The sequence below is a fragment of the Lithobates pipiens genome, unplaced genomic scaffold, assembly GCF_037356315.1.
Source record: "Lithobates pipiens isolate NorthernLeopardFrog02 unplaced genomic scaffold, aLitPip1_a1.2 Scaffold_27, whole genome shotgun sequence".
Lineage (NCBI taxonomy): Eukaryota > Metazoa > Chordata > Amphibia > Anura > Ranidae > Lithobates > Lithobates pipiens.
Genome location: NW_027507788.1, coordinates 167,131,362 through 167,155,096, shown reverse-complemented (window position 1 = coordinate 167,155,096; position 23,735 = coordinate 167,131,362). Strand labels below are relative to the sequence as shown.

General features: G+C 44.1%; 1 protein-coding gene across 8 annotated transcripts in view; it reads left to right on the top strand.

Annotated features, from left to right (window-relative positions):
* ARHGAP32 (Rho GTPase activating protein 32) overlaps positions 1 to 23,735 on the top strand; it is a 445,777-nt gene that overhangs the window by 317,043 nt on the left and 104,999 nt on the right. The window contains exon 1 of one of the 8 annotated variants that reach the window (XM_077457867.1): positions 16,089 to 16,250. The exons of the other annotated variants lie outside the window; for them this stretch is intronic. The gene's annotated coding sequence lies outside the window, so the exon portion shown is untranslated. Of the gene's footprint in view, positions 1 to 16,088; positions 16,251 to 23,735 lie in introns of those variants that run through there. 8 annotated transcript variants of the gene reach the window in all.

The window sequence follows — 23,735 nt, the reverse complement described above, 5'->3', positions numbered from 1 at the left end:
TTTATAGTACAACAATATAATCACTACTGTAAATATTACTTTGACTGTTCTACAGTAAATAAAATGAACCCCTTCCAGTAGTGATTATCTGCATTTTTGTACTATAAAGGGCTAATTTTAGTCTTTTTAACCCCATTATGTTACTAAACGTCTTAGGCCTTGTTCACATCTATATGTTTATTGGTGATTTTTGCAGAAACGCACTACAGTTCATTTACATGGTTTCTTATGGGACACGTTCATATTTGTGCTTTTTCCAGCCGCTGCATATTTGGAAAGGGTCAGGGACTTTTAACGCAAAATGGTGCTTTTTTGGTTCAATATACTTCAATGGAGAAGCTGCAGAAAAGAATGTAATGCGTTTTTGCAGCAATTTGTGCCCAAAAAAAATGCAAAAAACGCAAATTGCAGTAAAATCACGTGCGCAAAAATCAAAATGCACTGCAGAAACAGTTCAAAAGTAAAGTAAAAACAGCCTTAAACTGTCTGAAAATTCCTTTGACCAAGAAGTTTTCTATTGTTTCCAAATGTTCCCGTCACTGTGGTTGAAAATGAACGTCAATTTGACTCACTTTTATTTTATTTTAAGGTTATTAACCGATTAATTGAAACAATAATCGGCCAACTACCTAATCGATTATGAAAATAATCGTTAGTTACAGCCCTACACAATTGTACATAATGGATGGCATAAAAGGAAGCCATCCTCTGTTTACAATTGTCATGTGATCTGCTGTGATTGGTCACGGTGATCACATGGTACAGGCAGCGGGCTGGTACAGTGATCAGTCATTGCCTGTGAACTGCCATTATCCTGCTATAGGCCGGGCGGGAAGTGATGAAACTTTTTTTTCAACAGACCAAACTGTCCAGACATAATAGCAAGTACAGTGTTAAGACAAACCACTGGCAGGGGTACTTACTATGATCAGCTTATATTTATGTAAGACCTTTATCCCAAAAGGAAAAGCAACATTTGCTGTAACTGCTTTTAAACTGCGTTATCTGGAGTTTAGCTTTACTTTGTTGGCCAAATCCATCCGAATCTGCTAGTCAAGCTAGCTACGAGCCAAATTTCTGTCCAAAAAATCTTGGATGTTTTTTCTGACGGAATTCCACTCAAGCTTGCCTTGCATACACACGGTCACACAAAAGTTCTCTGAACTTTCAGCCGTCAAGAACGCGGTGACGTACAACACTACGATGAGCTGAGAAAATTTCATTCAATACTTCCAAGCATGTGTCAAATTGTTTCCAAGTATACGTGATTTTTTGCGTGTCCGAATTGCATATAGACCAGGGATATGCAATTAGCGGACCTCCAGCTCTTGCAAAACTACAAGTCCCATCATGCCTCTGCCTCTGCGTGTCATGCTTGTGGCTGTCAGTCTTGCTATGCCTCATGGGACTTGTAGTTCTGCAACAGCTGGAGGTCCGCTAATTGCATATCCCTGATATAGACTATCAAGTTTTCGGATAGGAACTTTTTCCAACTGAAAAATAGATAACATGCTCTCAGTCTTTTGCTGGCTGGAATTCCGCCAGCAAAAGACCGATGGAGCATACACACGGTCCCATTTTCTGACAAAAAGCTCTCATCTGAGTTTTGCTGGCATCATTTCCGATCGTGTGTACGTGGGATAACACTCCCCACAATCTGGACTGACAATGCGGCTGTCTAAAGGTGTCTCTGTTGCCTCTCCTTTTGTGAGTGGAGAGATCCTGGGGCCCCTTTCACACGGGCGCCTCCGTGGAACAGAATCTACTCAGCGGGGGATATCTCCGCTGGTGCCTGCTGAGCAGGCGGATGAGAGGTCCATGTGTACTGTGCAGAGCGGAGGTGGACACAGTCCCGCTCTCCTCTATGGAAAAATCGAGTGAAGACGGACCGCCTGTCCTATCTGATCCAATTCACCAGATGGATGGAAAATAGGACAACTGTCCGTATGGATTTTGTGGACAGAATTGGATTGGATAGCAGGGGATGTCATCCGCCACTCCATAGGGGAGACTAGAGGGTCCGATCAGGTCCGTCTGAAAAACTGACAGGCGGACCAGATCAGACAGCCGGCGTGAAAGGGGCCTTAGACAGGAAGTGTGTTACTGATCAGATAACCAGGTGAAATAAAGGGCAGAAAATTCAAAAAAAGAAAACTAATGCAGCCACTGCATCTAAGGATTGGTAAGCCACAATATATTACATTTTTGTTTTTAAATATGGCTTTAATATCTCAGTTAAGCATATAAATGAACAGTTTAGTCTCTGCCTCATATTAGATGTTTGAAAGGCTTTTTGTATTCATTCTGATTTATTACTTCTGTATATGGCGCTGACATATCTTATATGAACATGAATATCTATTCTAATGTCTGTGCCACAGTCACACAGCTATTCTATATTTTTATCTGACATATTCTACAGTGTTGTACAGAGAACACTGAGCAGGTCACATCAGTGGAGAGGAGCTTACACTCTAATCTCCCACCCCAGTGACACACACACACACACACACACACACACACACACACACACACACACACACACACACACACACACACACGGTATAGGTTTAGATGTGTTCTTCTACCAGTATTTTTCCTGTGGTAGTAAACTCCATGCAGCTAATGGACCTGGTGGTGATTGAACCCGAGATACTGGTGCTGCATTACAGTACATTATTGTTAACCATCTTGTCACTATGCTATCCCCAAGACCAGCATGATAACTTTTTTGTTCACTTGGGAAATGCATAAAAATGGGCTCCATTGTTATCATACACTATATATTTATAAATCTTGTACGTCTATGGTAACATAATGTTTGTTTTGCAAGTTTGTATTATTTGCAGGGTTCATGTGGAAATTCATTGTGTTTGTAAAAGTACGGCAATGTAATCTTACACTAGACTTAAAACCATGAGTGCTGACATGGCACAAAGGATGGAAAATAAACGGTGTGAGGAGCTCCTGCAGCGCTGACTCATACACGGGATCAGTGAATGCGCTGTGTGTTCCCTGCCAGGGAGAGCCTGGCTGCCTCCACCTAAAATATAAACTCCTCCCTCCACTGTCATGCCTGGCCTGTGCTAGTCAAATTACAGAATATCTTTTGATCCAGCTTGCCTTTTTTTTTTCTTTTGGCAAATCTGATGATATGAAGCGGGATAGAATAATTATTAGGACTGTAAATATTATTTAATACTATATTTTAAATGGTTTAAATAGTTTCCATGTACATTTTTTCATGTATGTATAGGGTTTTTAAGTATCCATTCCATACCAATACAGAAAAGAAATCACTTCTCGGTCTGATGCTGTAGATACAACTGATTCATAAGGTCTGTGCTATAGAATATAAACAAGAGCCCCTTCATATCACTCACAAAACCTCACGCTGTCCTATTGTGTGTATAATAAAAACAAGACTATACCCTTTTCAGTCCTCCTTAGGCTTGAATCACAGCAGAAATTCATACACTGAGCAATAAAGATGTTATGCAATTGATGTGCTTGGTAAAATGCAGGTCAGTGCAGCCAAAATTCAGCATACTGGATTTTATCACAGTGGAGTGCAGGACCTCCTATTGGAAACAAGGGGTCTGTCCATCACCGAGATGTCTGTTTTCTAAGCAGTTACAGACAGCTAGGAGCCACTGCAGTCATCACATTGATGGCTCCTAGTGGCACAGGTGCAATGACCGCTTTGTTCCCCAAAAAATGTAATTATTGAAAAAAAAAAAAAAACACAATAGCTTCCATGTCAATTAGGTGCTGTTAGGAATGCATCTCTTTTTTTAAAACAATCTACTCAGCTAGCCAGAACTAGTTCTTGATGGAGTCTTTTTGACATTTTCACAGCTTTTATTGTGAAGAAGCCTTTCCATATTTTGAGGTTAAATGTCTTTTCCTCCAGATGTAAAGAGCACCCCTTTGTCCTCTGTAATGATCTGAGAGTGAATAACTCTACACCAAGTTCACTATGGACCACTTATGTATTTATATGGTTGGGCTCAAACATTTGCATACCCTTGGAGAATTGGTAGTATGCAGCACTGCCATTCAGGTACAGCGCGATTACGGGACGTGAATTGCACAGGGATAGCAGCTTATGCTGCACTGTGTATAACGTCCTCCACTAAAGGATCACGGAAAGGATTTACAAGATCCATATCGTGAAAGTCTCCCCTCTTTCTACCAATCAGTTCCTGTCACTGACTTAAACACACATGTTTCTGACCCCATGTTTGGGGGACCTCTGTGGGGTTTTTTGGTTTAGTTCGGGAGTCGCAATAACCCTCCAATATTATCATCAATGGCAGTGATTACTAAATCTGTTTTGAACAAAGAAACATTTGAACATTGCAACGCTCACCTTTTTATTGATATACTGTTAAATGTATATTTCTCCTATATTTTTACCCCTGATGAAGGGCTTTTGAACCAGAAATGTTTCGGGTACCGAAGATTCTTTCATAGATATTGGAGAGTATTTGACTCCATACACAATATCTGTTCAAATTTGGTATGATCATGTTTTATGTTTTTATCTAGATCATCACATGTGTGATTGATCTTATTTTACATGTTTAAATTAATATTGATTTTTAACCAATTTGGTATTATAGTTGCCATTTAAAATCCCCTGTATTCCCTCTTTTTTTTTTTTTTTAACCCCTCTTTTTTCTTCTTAAACCAGAGATGTGGCAGCTCTTTACCAGTTTTTGGCATGGTGGAAATCTTTAAACGGTAATATACAGGGTGTACAATTTTTCACCCCATTGCGCCTACCGCTTATATGCAGCGCCCGTTGTTAAGGCCCACCCGCTGAGCACCCTCATATCTGCGTACGCCCAGTGTCAAGTGCTTAAAGAAAACATGAGTGAGCAGACAAAACACATTTCTTTTATTTCTTATCGGATTCATATTCAAATGTAGGTCATAACAGAATGACAGGATCACAAAACATGTCAAGTAAACAAAATAACCCCTGTTCAAAAGTCTGCATACCCTTAGTTCATAATACTATGTATTGCCCCCTTTAGCATCAGTGGCAGTGTGCAATCTTTTATATTAGTTGTCTGAGGCCCCGAATTGGCAGGTGGTATAGCTAACCAATTTGTCTTGGCCAAATGCCTCCAGGCCATGCAAAGTCTTTGGTCCTCTTGCATGAACCCCATGTTTGAGGTCATCCCAAATTGGCTCAATGAAATTTTAGGTCAGGTGACTGATGGCCACTCCAGAATTGTCACCTTTTTCTGCTGTAACCACTGGAGGGTGAACTTGGCTTTGTGGTTAGGGTCATTGTCCTGCTGGAAAGTCCAAGGGCATGTGTTAGAAGCTGTGAGGCCGCGTACACACGGGCGGACTGTTCGCCCAACCTTGTCCGCTGAACAGTGTTTGGGCGGACAGTCCGCTCGTGTGTGGGCTTTCAGCGGACAGTTTCAGCGGACAGTTTGACGGACAAAGTCTTTCGGAAATTCCGAAAAACTGTCCGCTGAAACTGTGTTTGAGCGAACAGTCCGCCCGTGTGTAGGCTACTTTCGAAATGAGCAAACTGTTCCCGCTCGGAGGAAAGTCTGCTCATTTCGAGCGCGGCTCCGCCGCCTGGAATGGGCTTAAAGGGGAACCCCAACGCCGAAAAAAATCGGCGTGGGGGTTCCCCCAAAGTCCACAACAGACCCTTGTCCGAGCACGCTACCCGGCCGGCCAGGAAAGGGGGGCGAGCGAGCGCGCCCCCCCTCCTGAGCCGTACCAGGCCGCGTGCCCTCAACATGGGGGGGTGCCTTGGGGAAGGGGGGGCCGCGCGGCCCCCCCCCCACCCCAAAGCACCTTGTCCCCATGTTGATGAGGACAAGGGCCTCTTCCCGACAACCCTGGCCGTTGGTTGTCGGGGTCTGCGGGCGGGGGGCTTATCGGAATCCGGGAGCCCCCTTTAAGAAGGGGGCCCCCGGATACCGGCCCCCCACCCTATGTGAATGAGTATGGGGTACAATGTACCCCTACCCATTCACCTGTGAAATAAAGTACAAAAAAAAACACAACACAGAGAAAAAATATTTTATTGCACAGCTCCGGGGGTCTTCCGTCTTCGGGGGTCTTCTCGCCGGACTCCTCCGCTATCTTCGTGTAGCTCTTTTACTAGCGGAGGAGCCCGGCTTTCTTCCTCCCCGCCGCCGGCCTCTTCTCCCGACTTCGGGGGTCTTGTCCCCCTCTTCGGTTCTTCTGCCGGGCCACCGCGCCTTCTTGTAGCTCTTTTGCAGGCGGTGGCCCGGTCTTCTGTCGCCGCTGCCTTCCATTCTTCTGTCGCCGCCTTCGGTTCTTCTGCCGGGCGACCGCGCCTTCTTGTAGCTCTTTTACAGGCGGTGGCCCGGTCTTCTGTCGCTGTCGCCGTCGCCGCCTTCCGTTCTTCTTCTTCTTCTTGTTCTTCTTCTTCTTCTCCAGGAGATGTTGACACGTCGCTCTCTCCGGCCGGAATACCAGAGCCGCGCTGTGCGGTCACTTATATAGTGACAATGGGGCGGTGTCACATGGTATATGTCACATGGGTTGGTCACATGGGTTGATGTCACATGGGGACTATGACATCGTAAGGGGGCGGGGTCACCATGTGACCAACCCATGTGACATATACCATGTGACACCGCCCCATTGTCACTATATAAGTGACCGCACAGCGCGGCTCTGGCATTCCGGCCGGAGAGAGCGACGTGTCAACATCTCCTGGAGAAGAAGAAGAAGAAGAACGGAAGGCGGCGACGGCGACAGCGACAGCGGCGACAGAAGACCGGGCCACCGCCTGTAAAAGAGCTACAAGAAGGCGCGGTGGCCCGGCAGAAGAACCGAAGGCGGCGACAGAAGAACGGAAGGCAGCGGGGACAGAAGACCGGGCCACCGCCTGCAAAAGAGCTACAAGAAGGCGCGGTGGCCCGGCAGAAGAACCGAAGAGGGGGACAAGACCCCCGAAGTCGGGAGAAGAGGCCGGCGGCGGGGAGGAAGAAAGCCGGGCTCCTCCGCTAGTAAAAGAGCTACACGAAGATAGCGGAGGAGTCCGGCGAGAAGACCCCCGAAGACGGAAGACCCCCGGAGCTGTGCAATAAAATATTTTTTCTCTGTGTTGTGTTTTTTTTTGTACTTTATTTCACAGGTGAATGGGTAGGGGTACATTGTACCCCATACTCATTCACATAGGGTGGGGGGCCGGTATCCGGGGGCCCCCTTCTTAAAGGGGGCTCCCGGATTCCGATAAGCCCCCCGCCCGCAGACCCCGACAACCAACGGCCAGGGTTGTCGGGAAGAGGCCCTTGTCCTCATCAACATGGGGACAAGGTGCTTTGGGGTGGGGGGGGCCGCGTGGCCCCCCCTTCCCCAAGGCACCCCCCCATGTTGAGGGCACGCGGCCTGGTACGGCTCAGAAGGGGGGGCGCGCTCGCTCGCCCCCCTTTCCTGGCCGGCCGGGTAGCGTGCTCGGACAAGGGTCTGTTGTGGACTTTGGGGGAACCCCCACGCCGATTTTTTTCGGCGTTGGGGTTCCCCTTTAAGTTCATTCCAGGCGGAATGTACACGCGCTCGAAATGGGCGGATTTGCCTCCGCCTTACGTGGGCGAGTCCGTTCATTTCAAAAGTTGAGCGAACTGTTTGGCAAACAGTTCGCTGAAACAGTCCGCTCAAAAAGTGCCGTGTGTGGCCATGTCCATCCATGCTAATTTTGAGCGGACTGTTTGCCGAAACTGTTTGACAAACAAAGTTGGGCGAACAGTCCGCCCGTGTGTACGCGGCCTGAGACATGTCAAGGTGATTTTGGGCATATTATAACTGGGTTTTTTGTGGCATTGGTGCAGTAAAGGCTTCTTTCTGGCAACTCGACCATGCAGCTCATTTTTGTCATTAAGTATCGTATTGTGCTCCTTAAAGCAACCACACTGTCTTTTTCCATAGCAGCCTGTATATTCCCTGAGGTTACCTGTGGGTTTTTCTTTGTATCCCAAACAATTATTCTTTCAGTTGAGGCTGCAATCTTTCTTGGTCTACCTGACCTTTGCTTGGTATCCAGAGATCCTCAAATTCTCCACTTCTTAATAAGTGATTAACAGTGCTGACTGGCATACAGGGCTTTGGATATATAGTTATATCCTTTTCCATCATTAGAAAGTTTCATTACCTTGTTTTGCAGGTCTTTTGATAGTTATTTTCTGATCCCCGTGGCATAGTATCTAGCCTGCTCTGTGCATTCATGTGAGAGCTAACAAACTCATTGACTATTTTTACACAGACACTAATTGCAATTTAAAAAGCCACAGATGTGGGAAATTAATCTTTAATTGCCATTATAACCTATGTGTGTCGCCTTGTATGTCTGTACAAGGCCCAAGATTCCAGGGGGTGTCAACTTTTGTTCAGGGCCATTTGGGTTATTTCTGTTACCATTTTGATTTAAAAAGGAGCCAAAAAACTATGTGATAATAAATGGCTTCATATGTTCACTATCCATTAAATGAGTTTTTTTTGGCATGATAACTCATATTTTCAATATCAGTGCCAAAAGTTCACAATTTGTGCCAGGGTATGCAAACTTTTGAGCACAACTGTACATGTTGATCATCTCCCCCTTAATCTCCTCTTCTCAAGAGAGAATAAATTCAGTTCCTCTAATCTTTTCTTATAACTTTGCGCTTCAATTCCGCTTATCATTTTAATTGCTCTTCCCTGAACTGTCTCCAGTTTGCCAACATCCTTTTAATAATTTGGTGCCCAAAACCGAAATTTGTATTCCAGATGAGGTCTTACTAATGGGTTATACAGGGACAAAATTCTCCCTCTCCCTCCCTCCTCTTTTATTACAATAAAGGACTTTGCTAGCTTTAGCAACTGCAGCTTGGCATTGTACGCTATTAGGTGTATGATCTACTAGGGCACCCAGATCCTTTCCACCACTAACTACCCCAGCTGTTCTCCTCCTAGCCTGTATGATACATACATGTTTTATAGCCCCTAAGTGCATAATTACATTTATCAACATTAACCACTTGGTTACCACTTACAGTACATTTATTGTGGGCGGCACCAGCATGCTAAGCAACATACTGGTACATCGCTCAGCACATGTGCACTGGCACACCCCCTGGTTGCTCAGTACTCGGCCGCTTGTGACCAATCATAGCAATTCTATGCTGTCACGGCACGCTATATCATGGGATTAGCTGTAGCCATTCACAGCATCACAATCGTAAGCAAGCTGTCATGAATGAAAGCCATTCATTTACACTGTGGCTACAGCTTCCATCTATTGACTCGGCCAAAATACTGTCCACCTCGTGGTCTGACCATTCGCCAGTCCGGATTTCATTAACAGGTCAGTGGACTAGATCGAAACCCTCAACGTGGCATCTTAATGCCTCGTTGCTTAATGACCCCACCATTTATAATAAAATAGATATTACCCTACGGCAATACTTTGCTGACAGTCTTGCAACTGATACCTCCCTTTGTATTAACTGGGCAGCACATAAAGCAACAATTTGTGGCAAACTAATCCAAATAGCCTCCAGAACCAAACTCAGTCATGCACAAATGATACAACAACAAGAGGAAGAATTACAACTTAAAAGGCAAGAGCAAAAGTATAATAACCCATTAGATTTGAGATATAAAATTGAAGCGGCACGTACGGTATTAAATCTTAGCCTTACCACTAAGGCTGAGAAGTATTTACGTTGGTCTAGGCATTCATTCAATAATTTGGGAGGCAAACCTACTACATTATTGGCTAGGAAACTTACCCCTTGACCATACAATCCGGCCTTGCCAAGATTACGGATGCAAGATTGACTCAAAACCCCCAATTAATCCTTGCAGAATTTTCCATTTTTTTTTTTCTAAACTTTATATGACACCGAACTCATTCCCCACAGCTCGAGCGGATAAATGTCCAGTGGAGAGAGTGCCAGGACACAGGACTAAACTTATATAATTCATCTTTACTGCATCCAGGATAGTGGTAGCTAGATCTTGGAGGGCGCCCATGATCCCCTTCGATTTGGTGAGTACTAAGTTTTTGTGGATCATGATCAATGAACGCCTTTCAGCGATATTACTTGATAAGCAGCCAGTCTTTGATAGAGTTTGGGAACCAGGGATAAAAATCTGCCCGGACGCTAATGAAACATCCATACAGTTATGCCTGGAATTCCCCCCTTTTACTTTCCCTTCCCTTCTTCTCTTCCCTTTCTTTTCTTCCCCTGCATTCTGTTTAAGTGACCAGTAAGAGGACATTGGTTACATGGTATGGATCCCTCCTCTTCATCTTCATGAAGCCTAAAGGAATGCCAGGGATCCAAGTATGTGCTAACCCTCGCCTCTATTTTTTGTTACGGGTTTCTCTTGTAGTTCATTATGTTGTAGTACATAGAGATAAGAAATACGAGTACATTTGTTGGAATATATAATTTAGCTCATACCTCCAGTACCTTAAGACATCACTGTATACAGAAATACCTATCTCATTTAAACAATATTTTGCCTTGGAATTTGATATGTACAATTTTCAAAAAAAAATTATTGGGAAAGAAAGCCATTCATGATAGTTAAATCTATTGCCCCCTCTCGCCTGAATAGTATAGTGTCACTATGGTGACACTTGACTACTCTAATCACCGCATGTAAAAAAAAAAGAAAATTGTGAAAGTAGAAAAAAAATGTTAAACAAGTTTGAATAAGTTTTACACATACTAAATATTATACACTGATTTGGGTTATTTTGTTTTTTGTTTTATTCTTTCTAGTGACTTTTTTTTGCTCTTGAGCTACAAAACAGGGCCTTTGATTTAAAAGAGAAGTATGGGTTGTTGTTTTTTTTCTAATCATACCTACCTCGGTGGATGGAGCATCAGTCCAATGCTGCAGCTGTCCCCCGGCGTCTATGCACTGAGAACCGTGCTGCCTGTCCATCAGCATTGCTCCTGTTCTGCTTCTCAACGCTCATTGGAGCGATGAGCTGTGGAGGGGCGGAGAGAAGCCGTCTCCGTGTCTCAGCTGCTCGTTGAGACTGCCATCAATCAAGGCAACTGGCGTATCCAGACTTGGGAAGTCGGGATGATGTGCTGCCTCGACTGATGGCAGTGACATCAGCGGACAGTGGACTTCAGACCACTTTCTGCTGAAAACGGGTCACAGGAGTGCAATTCATTTTGAAGAAGCCCAGCCTAAAAAGCTCAGGCTGGACTTCTTTTAAAAACTACACATTCCCAACTAAACACAACACAATCATCACTCGGTTTACACATGCTATCCTTATCCTAGCCGGATCTTTTTTGTTTTTCTGATGGAGGGAGATGAAAACAGAATCTTTCTTAATACCATATTTTTTTTCTCCAATTATCCTAAAGTTTTTGCTATTGTTATTGTCCTCTATTTAAATTCTCCTTTTGTTATTGCAATTTCTAATTTAAACTTTTATTAATCACTATGTGTGGCAAAATAGGTAAAGTGTGACAAAAATAAAAAGCAACTTATAAAGAGGTTTATATGTGTTTATATGATTGGTGGTTCATTCATTGGGTGGCACAAACCAGTTTTACTACTATATCCTTGCAGGTTTCAGTTCACCCACATGCTTACTAATTTTCAGAATTTATTTTTTTATTGAAGTGATTGTTGCAGTTAAAAAAAAAAAATCCCTGTAAGACAATTGCATAATATGCTAGTATGCATCACATACTAGCACATTATGAAATGCTTACCTTAGAACAAAGCCATCCAGCACCGCTGACAGGGCTTCCATCTTCCCCCTGCCTTCCTTCCGGGTTTGCAGACTCCGACTGTGTGAGTATCCAGAGCTGCGATGTCACTCCTGCAGGTGGGAGCCCTCGGTTTCGGTTCGGCGCGGTATGCCGGACCTTCGGAGCACATGTGCCGGTGATGTAACCAACTGCATCCAGTGTGAATATTTCCTAAATGGTGCACATTTAGGAGATATTAATTTTACCTATATAAGCATTATTATAGGCTTACCTGTAGGTAAAAATCAAAAAGCAGACTTTACTACCACTTTTAGTTTTTCAGTTCTGTTATGATGGCATAATTGCACACATAGCAGAGGCTCTTTATTTACTAACATCAATATTTTTCATTGTTCATATACATATATATACATATGCACACACATATAGTTGTTCCGTCTATACACCAATCAGCCATAACATCATGATGACCCATATTTATATTGAGTAGGTTCCTCTTTTGCCACCAAAACAACCCTGACCAGTTGAGGAATGGACTACATTAGACCTCTGAAGGTATGCTGTGGTATCTGGCACCAAGCTGGGATTAGCAGATCCTTAAAGTGTAAATTCACCTTTACAGAAAAATCTGTAAGGTGAACTTACACAGGACCCCCTCCTCACCCTCTCACTGACCTGGAGCACGGTGATCTCCCATTGTGAGCCCTGGTATAGCCTCCTAATCGGTCCGGATCTTAGAAATCCCCTTGGCTTTCTCTCTTCTTCCTCGCTGACGGGATGGGCTACGTGTGCTTAGATTGGTCGGTGCCATCCTAGTGACTGCGCCGACCAAGTAGAATGCTCCTAAAATATTTGGAGATTTCTAAGCCCTGGGCCGATGACGTGGCTATACCAGGGCTCGTAACAGCAGATCGCCACAGTCCAGGTCAGCAGGACTGAGGGGGTCCTGTGAAAGTGCACCTGACAGATTTTTCTGTAAAAGTGAACTTACCCTTCAAAGTCCTGTGAGTTGTGAGATGAGGCCTCCATAGAGTAGACTTGTTTTTTCAGCACATTCCACAGATGCTCCATAGGATTGAAATCTGGAGAATTTGGAGGCAAGTCAACACATCAGACCAGTTGTATTCCTCAAAACATTCTTAAACCAATTTTGCAGTGTGATAGGGTGTATTATCTTGCTGAATGAGGCCATTGACATCAGAAAATACTGTTTCCATGAAGGGGTGTACTTGGTCAACAACAATGTTTAGGTAGGTGGTATGTGTCAAAGTAACATCCACATGAATGTCAGGACCCAGTGTTTCCCAGGAGAACATTTCCCAAAGCATCACACTGCCTCCACCAGCTTGCCTTCTTCCCATACTGCATCCTGGTGCCATCTCTTTCCTAGGTAAGTGTTGCACACGCACCCAGCCATTCACGTGATGTAAAAGAAAGTATGATTTATCAGACCAGGCCACCATCTTTCATTGCTCCATTGTCCATTTCTGTTGCTCACATGCCCATTATAGGCACCTTGGGCTGTGGACACGAGTCAGCGTGGGTCATTACAATTTGGCCCTTGTCAAAGTTGCTCAAATCCTAATGCTCATTTTTCTGCATTCAACACATCAACTTGAGCCTAGGTTCATATATATGCGATCTCAGACATCGCATGTGATTGGCACTGTAGGTGGCGATCATGCGCGATGTTTGTGCAATGAAAGTTCAGCCATACAGTTGTATGGCTGAACTTGCAGTGGATTCGCACGAAAATAGGGCAGAGACTTTTGTTCCCCACACTAGAATTGGATCGCATGGGTGTCCTCACCCATGCAATCTGATTCATGTGCAAGTTCATACTGCGATCTGTGAACCGATCTGGGGTGTCATTAACAATGTATTGACACCCACACGGTTCGCAGAGGGCAGTGTGAACTGCCTGCGGAAGAGATGCGATGCAGGAACTGGTGCTGTAATTGTGCTGGTTCCCGCATCACACATATTTGAACCTAGACTCAGGAACAACACGTTCACTTGCTGCCTAATATATCCTACCCACTTTCAGATGCCATTGTAACAAGATAATCAATGCTATTTACTTAACCTGTAGGTAATCTTAAAGTTAGGACTGATCCGTGTATAATTGTAATGAGACATGAGAATGTTCAAAATCTTTAGCTCGGATTTTGGGTTTCTCAGAACAGCATGGCTGAAGGTGTAAGTGGCCTTAACGTTCTACTTGTTATGAGCTGCACAGTATATCTTCAGAGCTTGAAGTCGAAGTTTAAACAAAAAAATACTAACTTTACTCCTACACTATGCCACATTCTAAGACTAATCGATCTAGTAAAGAAAAAAATCACTGCAGCCTATCTGGTCTAATTCTCCAGCGCCTGATTCTGTGGGTAGGAGAGAACTGACAATGGCTGGGAAATGCCAGGAAGTGACGTCACCCATAGAGTTACTATGGAGCTTCATAGTTGCCAACTGCCTTTCCTGCACATGCCCACACAGTGAAGCCATTGCTGACAGCTCAGCGTGGGACCGGATCAGCTGCAGAACAGGTAAGTACAGCCACTTTTGCTTTACAGGGCCAGATCGATTAGTCTTAGAATGTGACATAGAGTAGGATTAGAGTTAGTTTTTGCATAGAGATCCACTTTAAGTTCACTGTACGTGAATGTGACAGATCCCTCTTTCCACCGTAAACAGCTGGGATGGATGAATCCCTCCTGTTGGCTATTGTATTCTAACAGCCGACACTGTGGCTATCAGAGTACCTGAACAGCGGCTCTATCTAATTGGACTCATTCACAGTTCGGCTGACCATTTTCTACCCAGCTCCTTCAACAAAAGTCGATTAAAAGGAAAGTTCCTCAGTCAACATCTCCAGGTCTGCATGACTCATCCTGGGTTATGGGAAGCACCAGAGGTGCCAGCTAATAATTCCAGTGGCTTGCAGATTGTCAGCAAGAATGTGGCATAAAACTGCATGCTGAATGAATCATCTCTGACCAGGCTGGTCATTCGAGTAGAGAGTTACCCACTGTGTTGGTCCCTAAACCTCAGAGCTTTTCCATCTCTGCACAGGAAGGGGAGGCAGAATTTGGGTAGGCTAAGCATTAGCCCTCCTTGCCAAGAAGTTTTGCCAGATCTGAGCTGTGTTAGAGAATCAAGGCTATGTAGGGAGCTTTGTGGAACCATGAATGTCTCCAGCTAAATTTGTCTGCTAAACTCTTCTTTTGCTGTGTTTTCTCAAAATGAACAATTTCAAACAAAACTCTGCTAGTGTATAGCCAGCTTTATAGCCATGAGAAGGCCATGTTGTGCATTCAGGGAACAAAGTTTACTTTCCAAGAGGCTTCTCTGAGATGCAGCAGATGTATTCTTCCCTGTACAAGCATCATTCCATTTACTAGATGATATACAGCTCCAGGTGTGGTTTGTGAGAATGGAGTGTCACTTTATTCCTGAGTGTATGAATGAGCCATCTTGGGCTCAGCACAGTGTATTGACCATATTCCTTCTTATATGCTGCAGGGTCAGTCTGGAAGACACACAGTTCACTGACTACACTTTTTTATTCATTTACTTCTGATCATTCCGTAAAGACCAGTGTTTGAGTATTAATTGTCCCCAGATTATGACTGATTAACACGAAGTTAGAGATTCTTGGACTCAGGACTGTTTTATACACCTTATTGCCTTAAGAAGTGTTTGTAAGAATATTGATCGCTGTTCTCTTGAAGCTCCAGTTAGCTTCATTTTATCAATGTGTTTATAATTAGAATTGCCTTCACTGCTGACATGTAGCAGTCATTCAATCTGGTATTTTCCATGTGACATTTCCGCCACAGGTTTCAATCTGATAGCAGTAAACATAACAGTCATAGATGTTTGGAATAATAAAACTGCAGTAAATGATTCTTCTGATAATACTGCCCACTTTTCCAGTTAGAGTGGGATAATATTTATTCTATGGCTGGATGCAGGGGAAGATCTCTGTCTGTACATCGATAGAGAATTCATATCTATGGGATGTTTCTGCTCTGCACTTCTCGTCAGAGTGGGATAGTGGTCATTCTGTGTTTGCAATAAGAGAAGTTTCAGCATCCTGGCTGTATGTAGAGATGAGTATTGTCCATCTTTACATGATGGAGAGAGGCACGGCATCCTCTGTATCGCCTCCCATCCTCCCTCCCCTCCCTACTCCTCAGCTCCTGAGTGTGTCCTATGGGACCCCTGCAGCCAGCGAGTGACGGAACGACTGGAAAAGAAGAGCGATCACTGCTGATTTTCTGTAGTACAAATTGAGCATGAAATTGCCAGTGTGCGATCAGCCATCAGGACGCAGGAGGTATAGAGCTGGGAGCCATCCTCCATTTGTATCAAAGGGCTAACGGGAAGGAGGATTCTGTATTAGGATTGGCACTGGTGTGTTGCTTCCTCCAATGTCTTGTGTGGTTGGGCTCTGGAAAGCAGAGACTGGAAAGAAGGGCCTGTATGTGCACAGAATAGACCATTGTAGCGGAGGTAAGTGGGATAGCTTTAAGCTTTTGTTTGCAGCTGTTGATGAGCATTGAACACCTCCTTCCAGGCGATCCAGCTCTCTTGAAACAAAGGATCTGTCTCCAGAGCAGCTGCAGAGACTCATCACACATGGTGACCTCTGTAAGAATAGCGTGATGGCTGTGTGTATGAAAGGTCACAACACAGTGTCTTGGGCTAGGTCTACCCCCTACCAGGACACATTCATATTGCATATCTAGGTCTGTAGCAGATATAACCCATTATGCCCAGATCCTGCCAGATTGCCGTTCTTCAGGCACCGGTGATCACACATGGATTTGATTATATTTTGTTGCCCTGGAGAATTGTGAGGAATGTCAGGGAACGAACGGGCTTGGAAACCTCAGAAGGGTTAAATCATTTAGTCATCATTTCCTGTTCAGCGGCCTGAAAGTTTGAGGGAAATACTGCCATATGGGTCTTGGGATCCAGTCCTGTCTTAGTGTAGCCTCTCAGCCAACTGTTAACCCTGTACTTGCTGCCTCCATCTTTTCCCCATCTTATTCTATTTTACCATAAACAGAGTTGTCTGCAGATAATTATTTATCTGTGTCTGTTATGATGTTAAACCATCAGAAATGTGATTTCCAGGTGATCTTTATGTCTCATTGTGATGTGTTTATTTACAGATTTAATTAGAAAGTGTAAGTGGCATGGTTTATGTATATTTATGGGATGCCCAGCTTTTATATAGTCTTCTTTTGAGTAGATTTGAAGAGTTGACCACGCAATGTATGTTTAATGCATCTTATGGTTGTGGGGTAGGCTGCCAAGACATCCTTTTAGCTTGGGAAGATATAGTGATGATAAAGAGGCAGCAAATTGGAATGTCAGTACACCGACCAGCAGCTGTGCCAGGTACCTGCTTACAAGGCCAGAGCAAGGAAGCTTTTATTGGTTTATGGCTCTGACCTAATCAGCTTTGTCCTCCTAATACCAGAGGGAAGAAACAAATCAATAGAAGGGATGGGATGCCAATCTCCTCAGAGGCAGGCTGGAATTCCTTTACACTTCACATGGCAGTTGTGACAGATTTGTTCTCCAGGCAAGATGTACAAATCAGTCTGGGGATGAGCACCAAAGACTTGGCATGTGCTGGGAGTTTTCCCATGTATAGGATGCTGCTGACCAATGGCTGTCATGGTGTGCATTACAGAACCAGACTGGGGGGAAATTTCTCTTGTGGTTACATCCAGATTCTCTGGCTCCTCCATTCAGCAGATAAAAGGTTAAACTCCGCACTCGGGATTTCCACAGGCAGTTCTGCAACTTTAAGGACATCCCTTATCTGCTGTAATCCACTTAAGACACTCACTGAAAACCATGACTAGCTCTAGCTAAACTATGGAGGAAGGGAAAAGTGTCGCCATCACCGGTGGCAACCAGTCAGGTTTTAGCTTTCAGTAAACATGACAACTGGACTCGGGTCTGATTTTGTGCTAGTGATGTCTGCTTACAGTCTCTCATTGTGGCATTCTGGGAAAAATGTATATTACAAGGGGAGTGTGAAGTGTGCCTAGTGTGAGTTGTGTATCTTCACCTCTATGAGCAGTCATATGAACAGCACTACCTCTTCTTTTTTTTTTTTTTTAAGGATTCATGATGTGCATCTGAATTGACATTCGGGTTTCATAACCCTTTGCTGGACCATCGTTCTGAAAAGGACACATTTATATATAACCTTATTATACAGGACTCAGAAACCCCTGCTTGTTAGGGCTTACAATCTAGGACATATTCTATAACCAGAGTGATGCTAATAGGTAATTGAGATGTATTAGTAGCTGAGTGACTCAAACACGAGGATGGCAGCAACACCAACTAATTATCAGAGATGTGAAAACCGTGTGAGAGGAGGAAGATAGGAATATCTGATCTGGAAATAGCATGGCTCTCACACCTTGAGAAGCTCTATATAAAGTCCATATAGAAGCTGCACTCCTTTCGGTACTTGACCGTGTTGATGCATGCTATGGATGGTGCCATGCCAGAACCAGAAACAAAGGTGAAACGTCACCAATGCTGGAGACATTGCATCTTTTTTCTCACCAAGTTGTCTGCCTACTCGTGGTCCTATGTCTGAGTATTACAGGGTACATCCTAACCCGCCTCTGCTCTGTCCAGTGTGTATTCATCAGTGCAGTCTACAGGTAGTTTAATTGTGAAATACTTGCATCTGTACATACAGCTACCAAATAACTAAGACTCCTATGAAGTGAAAGATGGGCATTAAAGTGGTTGTAAAGTCAGAAAGTTTTTTATCTTAATGCATTCTAAGCATTAAGATAAAGAAACCTTCTTTGCACAGTAGCCCCCCTAACACTTACCTGACATCCCTCTCTGTCCAGCGATGTCCATGAGTGTCTCCACCGTCCAGATCCTCCTTCCTGATTGGCTGGGACACAGCAGCGGCGCCATTGGCTCCCACTGTTGTCAATCAAATTCAGCTAGCCAATCAGCGGAGAGAGGGGGCAGGGCCAGTTTGGGGCTCCGTGTCTGAATGGACAGAGGGAGCTGTGACTCTGCTCAGGTGCTCCCATAGCAAGCTGCTTGCTGTGGGGGCACTCAACAGGATGGAGGGGCCAGGAGCACAGAAGAGGGACCTGAAAAGAGGAGGATCCAGGCTGCTCTGTGCAAAACCACTGCAACAGAGCAGGTTAGTATAACATGTTTGTAATTTTTTATAGGAAAAATAAACAAGACTTTACAGTCACTTTAAGAAGTTGTAATGACGTTACTGGATATGAGTCTGATCTAAGGCTGGTTTCCATCACAGGAATATAGAAATCATGATTAGAAAATGAAAAATTCTAACATGGTACTATGGGTGATGCTAATGTCACTGCTTGTCATTTCCATACAGCCGTGGCCCAACATTTTGAGAATTACACAAATTTGAATTTTCACAAAGGTTGCTGCGTCAGTGTTTTTAGATCTTTTTGTCCGATGTTACTATGGTATACTGAAGTATGATTAAAATAAGTATCAATGGTTTTTATTGACAATTACATGAAGTTTATGTAGTCAATATTTGCAGTGTTGACCCTTCTTTTTAAAAACCTCTACAATTCACCCTGGCAAGCTGTCAATCAATTTCTGGGCCACATCCCGAGGGCAGTCCTTTCTTGCATAATCAATGCTTGGCGTTTGTCAGAATTTGTGTTTTTTTTTTACTCACCTGTCACTTGATTGACCACAAGTTCTCAATAGGATTCAGATCTGGGACGTTTCCTGGCCATGGATCCATAATTTCAATGTTTTGTTCCCCAAGTCACTTGGTTATCACTTTTGCCTTATGGCAAGGTGCTCCATCATGCTAGAAAAGCATTGTTCGTCACCAAACTGTACTTGGATGGTTGGAATAAGTTGCACTCCAAGGATGTTTTTGTACCATTCTTCCTTCGTACCTCTGTTCTTAGGCAAAATTATTATTACCGTATATACTCGAGTATAGGCCGACCCGAATATAAGCCGAGGCCCCCAATTTACCCCCAAAAAAACTGGCAAACTTATTGACTCGTGTATAAGCCGAGGGTAAGACATGCCTGTCCATCCCTGTGTGTGTGTCCGTCCATCCCTGTGTGTCCGTCCATCCCTGTGTGTCCGTCCATCCCTGTGTGTCCGTCCATCCATCCCTGTGTGTGTGTGTCTCCATCCATCCATCCATCCCTGTGTGTGTGTGTATCCGTGTGTGTGTGTGTGTGTGTGTGTGTGTGTGTGTGTGTGTGTGTGTGTGTGTGTGTCCAGCCTACCTGTGTCCTGAGCCTTTGTCCCGAGCCTCCGTCCCGTGCCGAGCCTCCTTGCCTCCGTGCCTCGCCGCCGTGCCTCGCCGCCGTGCCTCGCCGCCATGCCTTGCCTCCGGTCCCGTCCCGTCCCGTCCCGTGCCGTGCCGTCCTGTGCCTTGCCTCCGTCCCGTGCCCTCTTCGTTCGTCGGTGGCCATTGTAAAATTCAAAAGCTGCGCCGCCGCCTTCGCCTGTGATAGGCGGAACACTGAATTTCCCAGCAGCCTGTGTTCCGCCTATCACGTACATCGTATCATCCTCGTCCGTAGTACGAGGATGATACGAAGTCCGTGATAGGCGGAACACAGGCTGCTGGGAAATTCAGTGTTCCGCCTATCACAGGCGAAGGGGGAGCCGGAGGCGCGGCTTTTGAATCAGAATGGCCGCTGTCTGTCTGCTCGACACGCTGATCGAGCGGGCAGACAGCGATGACTCGAGTATAAGCCGAGGGGGGCACTTTCAGCCTCAAAAAAGAGGCTGAAAATCTCGGCTTATACTCGAGTATATACGGTACTCCCTTGACTGAGAAGCAACCACACACATGAATGGTCTCAGGATGCTTTACTGTTGGCATGACACAGGACTGATGGTAGCGCTCACCTTTTCTTCTCTGGACAAGGTTTTTTCAGGACGCCACAAACAATCGAAAAGGGTGTTTATCAGAGAAAATTACTTCACCCCAGTCCTCAGCAGTCCAATCCCTGTACCTTTTACAGAATATCGGTCTGTTCCTGATAATTTTCCTGGAGAGGAGTGGGTTTCTTTCTGCCCTTCTTGACACCAATCCATCCTCTAAAAATCTTCGCCTCACTGTGCATGCAGATGCACTCACACCTGCCTGCTGTCATTCCTGAGCAAGCCCTGCACTGGTGGTGCCCCGATCCCGAAGCTGGACTTTCTTTGGCACCCCGAAGCCTTCTTCACAAATGCAGTGGAAATGTTTTTTATGGGATTAAATTAATTTTCATGGCAAAGAGGGACTTTGCAATTAATTGCAATTCATCTGATCACTCTTCATAACATTCTGGAGTACAGTGAGGGAAAAAAGTATTTGAACCCCTGCTTATTTTGTACATTTGCCTACTGAGAAAAAAATAATCAGTCTAAATTTATTGGTATGTTTATTTTAACCGTGAGAGACAGAACAACAACAAAAAAATCCAGAAAAATTCATTCCAAAAAGTTATGAATTGATTTGCATTTTAATGAGTGAAATAAGTATTTGACCCGGTCAAACTTTTCTTGTAGTTGTTCACCAGATTTGTACACATCTCAGGAGGGATTTTTTCCCACTTCTCTTTGCAGATCCTCTCCAAGTCAATAAGGTTTCGAGGCTGACATTTGGTAATTCAAACCTTCGGCATATTTTCTATGGGATTAAGGTCTGGAGACTGGCTAGGCCACCCAGGACCTTAATGCACTTCTTCTTGAGCCACTTGTTTGTTGCCTGGACCATGTGTTTTAAGTCCATGTCATGCTGGAATACCCATCCATGACCCATTTTTAATGCCCTGGCTGAGGGAAGGAGGTTCTCAACCAAGATTTGAGGGTACATGGCCCTGTCCATCATCACTTTGATGCAGTGAATTTGTCCTGTCCCCTTAGCAGAAAAATACCCCCAAAGCATAAAGTTTTCACCTCCATGTTTGATGGTGGGGATGGTGTTCTTGGGGTCATAGGCAGAATTCCTTCTCTTCCAAACACAGCGAGTTGAGTTAATGCCAAAGAGCTTGATTTTAGTCTCATCTGACCACAATACTTTCACCCAGTTCTCCGGCTGATTTCTAACCATTCTCATGATCATTGAAACTCTACGAGGTGAGAAGTTGCATGGAGCCCCAGACCAAGGGAGATCGACAGTTATTTTGTGTTTGTTTTTGTTTTTTTTTTGTTTTTTTCATTTGCGAATAATCACATCAACTGCTGTCGCCTTCTCAATAAGTTGGTTGGGGATGGTCTTGTAGCCCATTCCAGCCTTGTGTAGGTCTACAATCTTGTCCCCGACATCCTTGGTGAACTCTTTGGTTTTGGCCATGGTGGAGAGATTGGAATCTGATTGATTGCTTCTGTGGACAGGTGTCTTTTATACAGGTATCAAGCTGAGATTAGGAGCACTCCCTTTAAGAAAGTGCTCCTAAGCTCATTTCCTGTTTAGAAGACACCCGGGAGACAGAAATCTTGCTGATTTGATTGGGGATAAAATACTTATTTCACTCATTAAAATGCAAATCAATTTATAACGTTTTTGAAATGTTTTTCTGGATTTGTATTATTATTCTGTCTCCCACTGTTAAAATAAACCTACCATTAAAATTATAGACTGATCATTTCTTTGTCAGTGGGCAAACGTACAAAATCAGCAGGGGATCAAATACTTTTGCCCTCACTGTATATGCAAATTGCCATCATAAAAACGGAGGCAGCAGACTTTGTGAAAATGTATATTTGTGTCATTATTTTGAACACGACTGTACATTTTGACATACAGGGCTGCATTATTGTATGTGTTCAGCCATATTGCTCTCTATCCCCCCCCCCCCCCCGGCTATGATCTGGAAGTTTTTGTTGGCCAGAGAGCTGCACATTGAACCCTCCTTGTTTTTCCAGGAAGGGACAGATCCTCTGCGGCTGTTGTATGTCACTCTCAGCAGCTGTGCGAATATGCAACATCCAATTCATGTAAACCACACGTTGGCTTGTCATTGTGTGAGGTCTGTCACTGCAGGATAGTGAGAATCCAAGTCTGTTTTTTTCTTACTTCAAAGTCCACCAACATCACATGATAAATGTTCACTTTACACACTTGGTGAGGATGGGGGGTCATTATCTGCTCAGACCTCTGTGTGAGCTTCACCTACAGGTTAAGAGGCTTATTTAGACAAGATAGGCAAACCTTCTCACCAACAAGCACGATCCCGTATATTAGCATACATATATACAGTAGTTCACATCACATCCATGTATCTTCTGGAGGTGTCACATGGTCCATACAGTGTAAAGGTGGGCATCTGGAAACATGACTTTCCCTACATAAGCAGAAACTTGGGGGAAATAGCCCCTCCCCTGCTGATAAAGAATAGAGAACTATCTGCATCTGGATAACATCTGCGACTGAACAATTGAAGCAGTCTAATTACATTTATTTCCATCCCGAAGAAAAGGAATTTCAAAATGGGTTCATAGTGATTGTCCATTTTGCACTGCACAGAGATCACAATATGTATCTGTCCACTCTCCTGGTGAGTGTGGGGGTACAGCCTCTGCAATGTTCCTATACTTATCAGTTTGAATTGTGACCTCTCCAGTGAGCAGATTGATGGAGTCATGGGAATATTAGTACAGAAAAACCTTGGTTTGGGAGCGTTTTGCAAGACAAGCTCGGGTTTTAAATAAATTTTGACTTGATATACAAGTATCGTCATGTCACAGCTGAGTATAAAATATAAGAGAGCCGTCACTAAGTGTAGCAATATGATTACATTTAATGAAGGTACAACATTTAGCAACATATTACTACACTTAGAGGCGCCTCTCTTCTCTTTTATACTCTGTAGCTCCTGCTGGATTTTGCTTCTAATCCCCTTGTGGAGGCTTCCATTTGTGGATGGGCATTTTATGGTTACACAACCAGGTCACATTGTTATAATCTTTTTATACGGACCATAA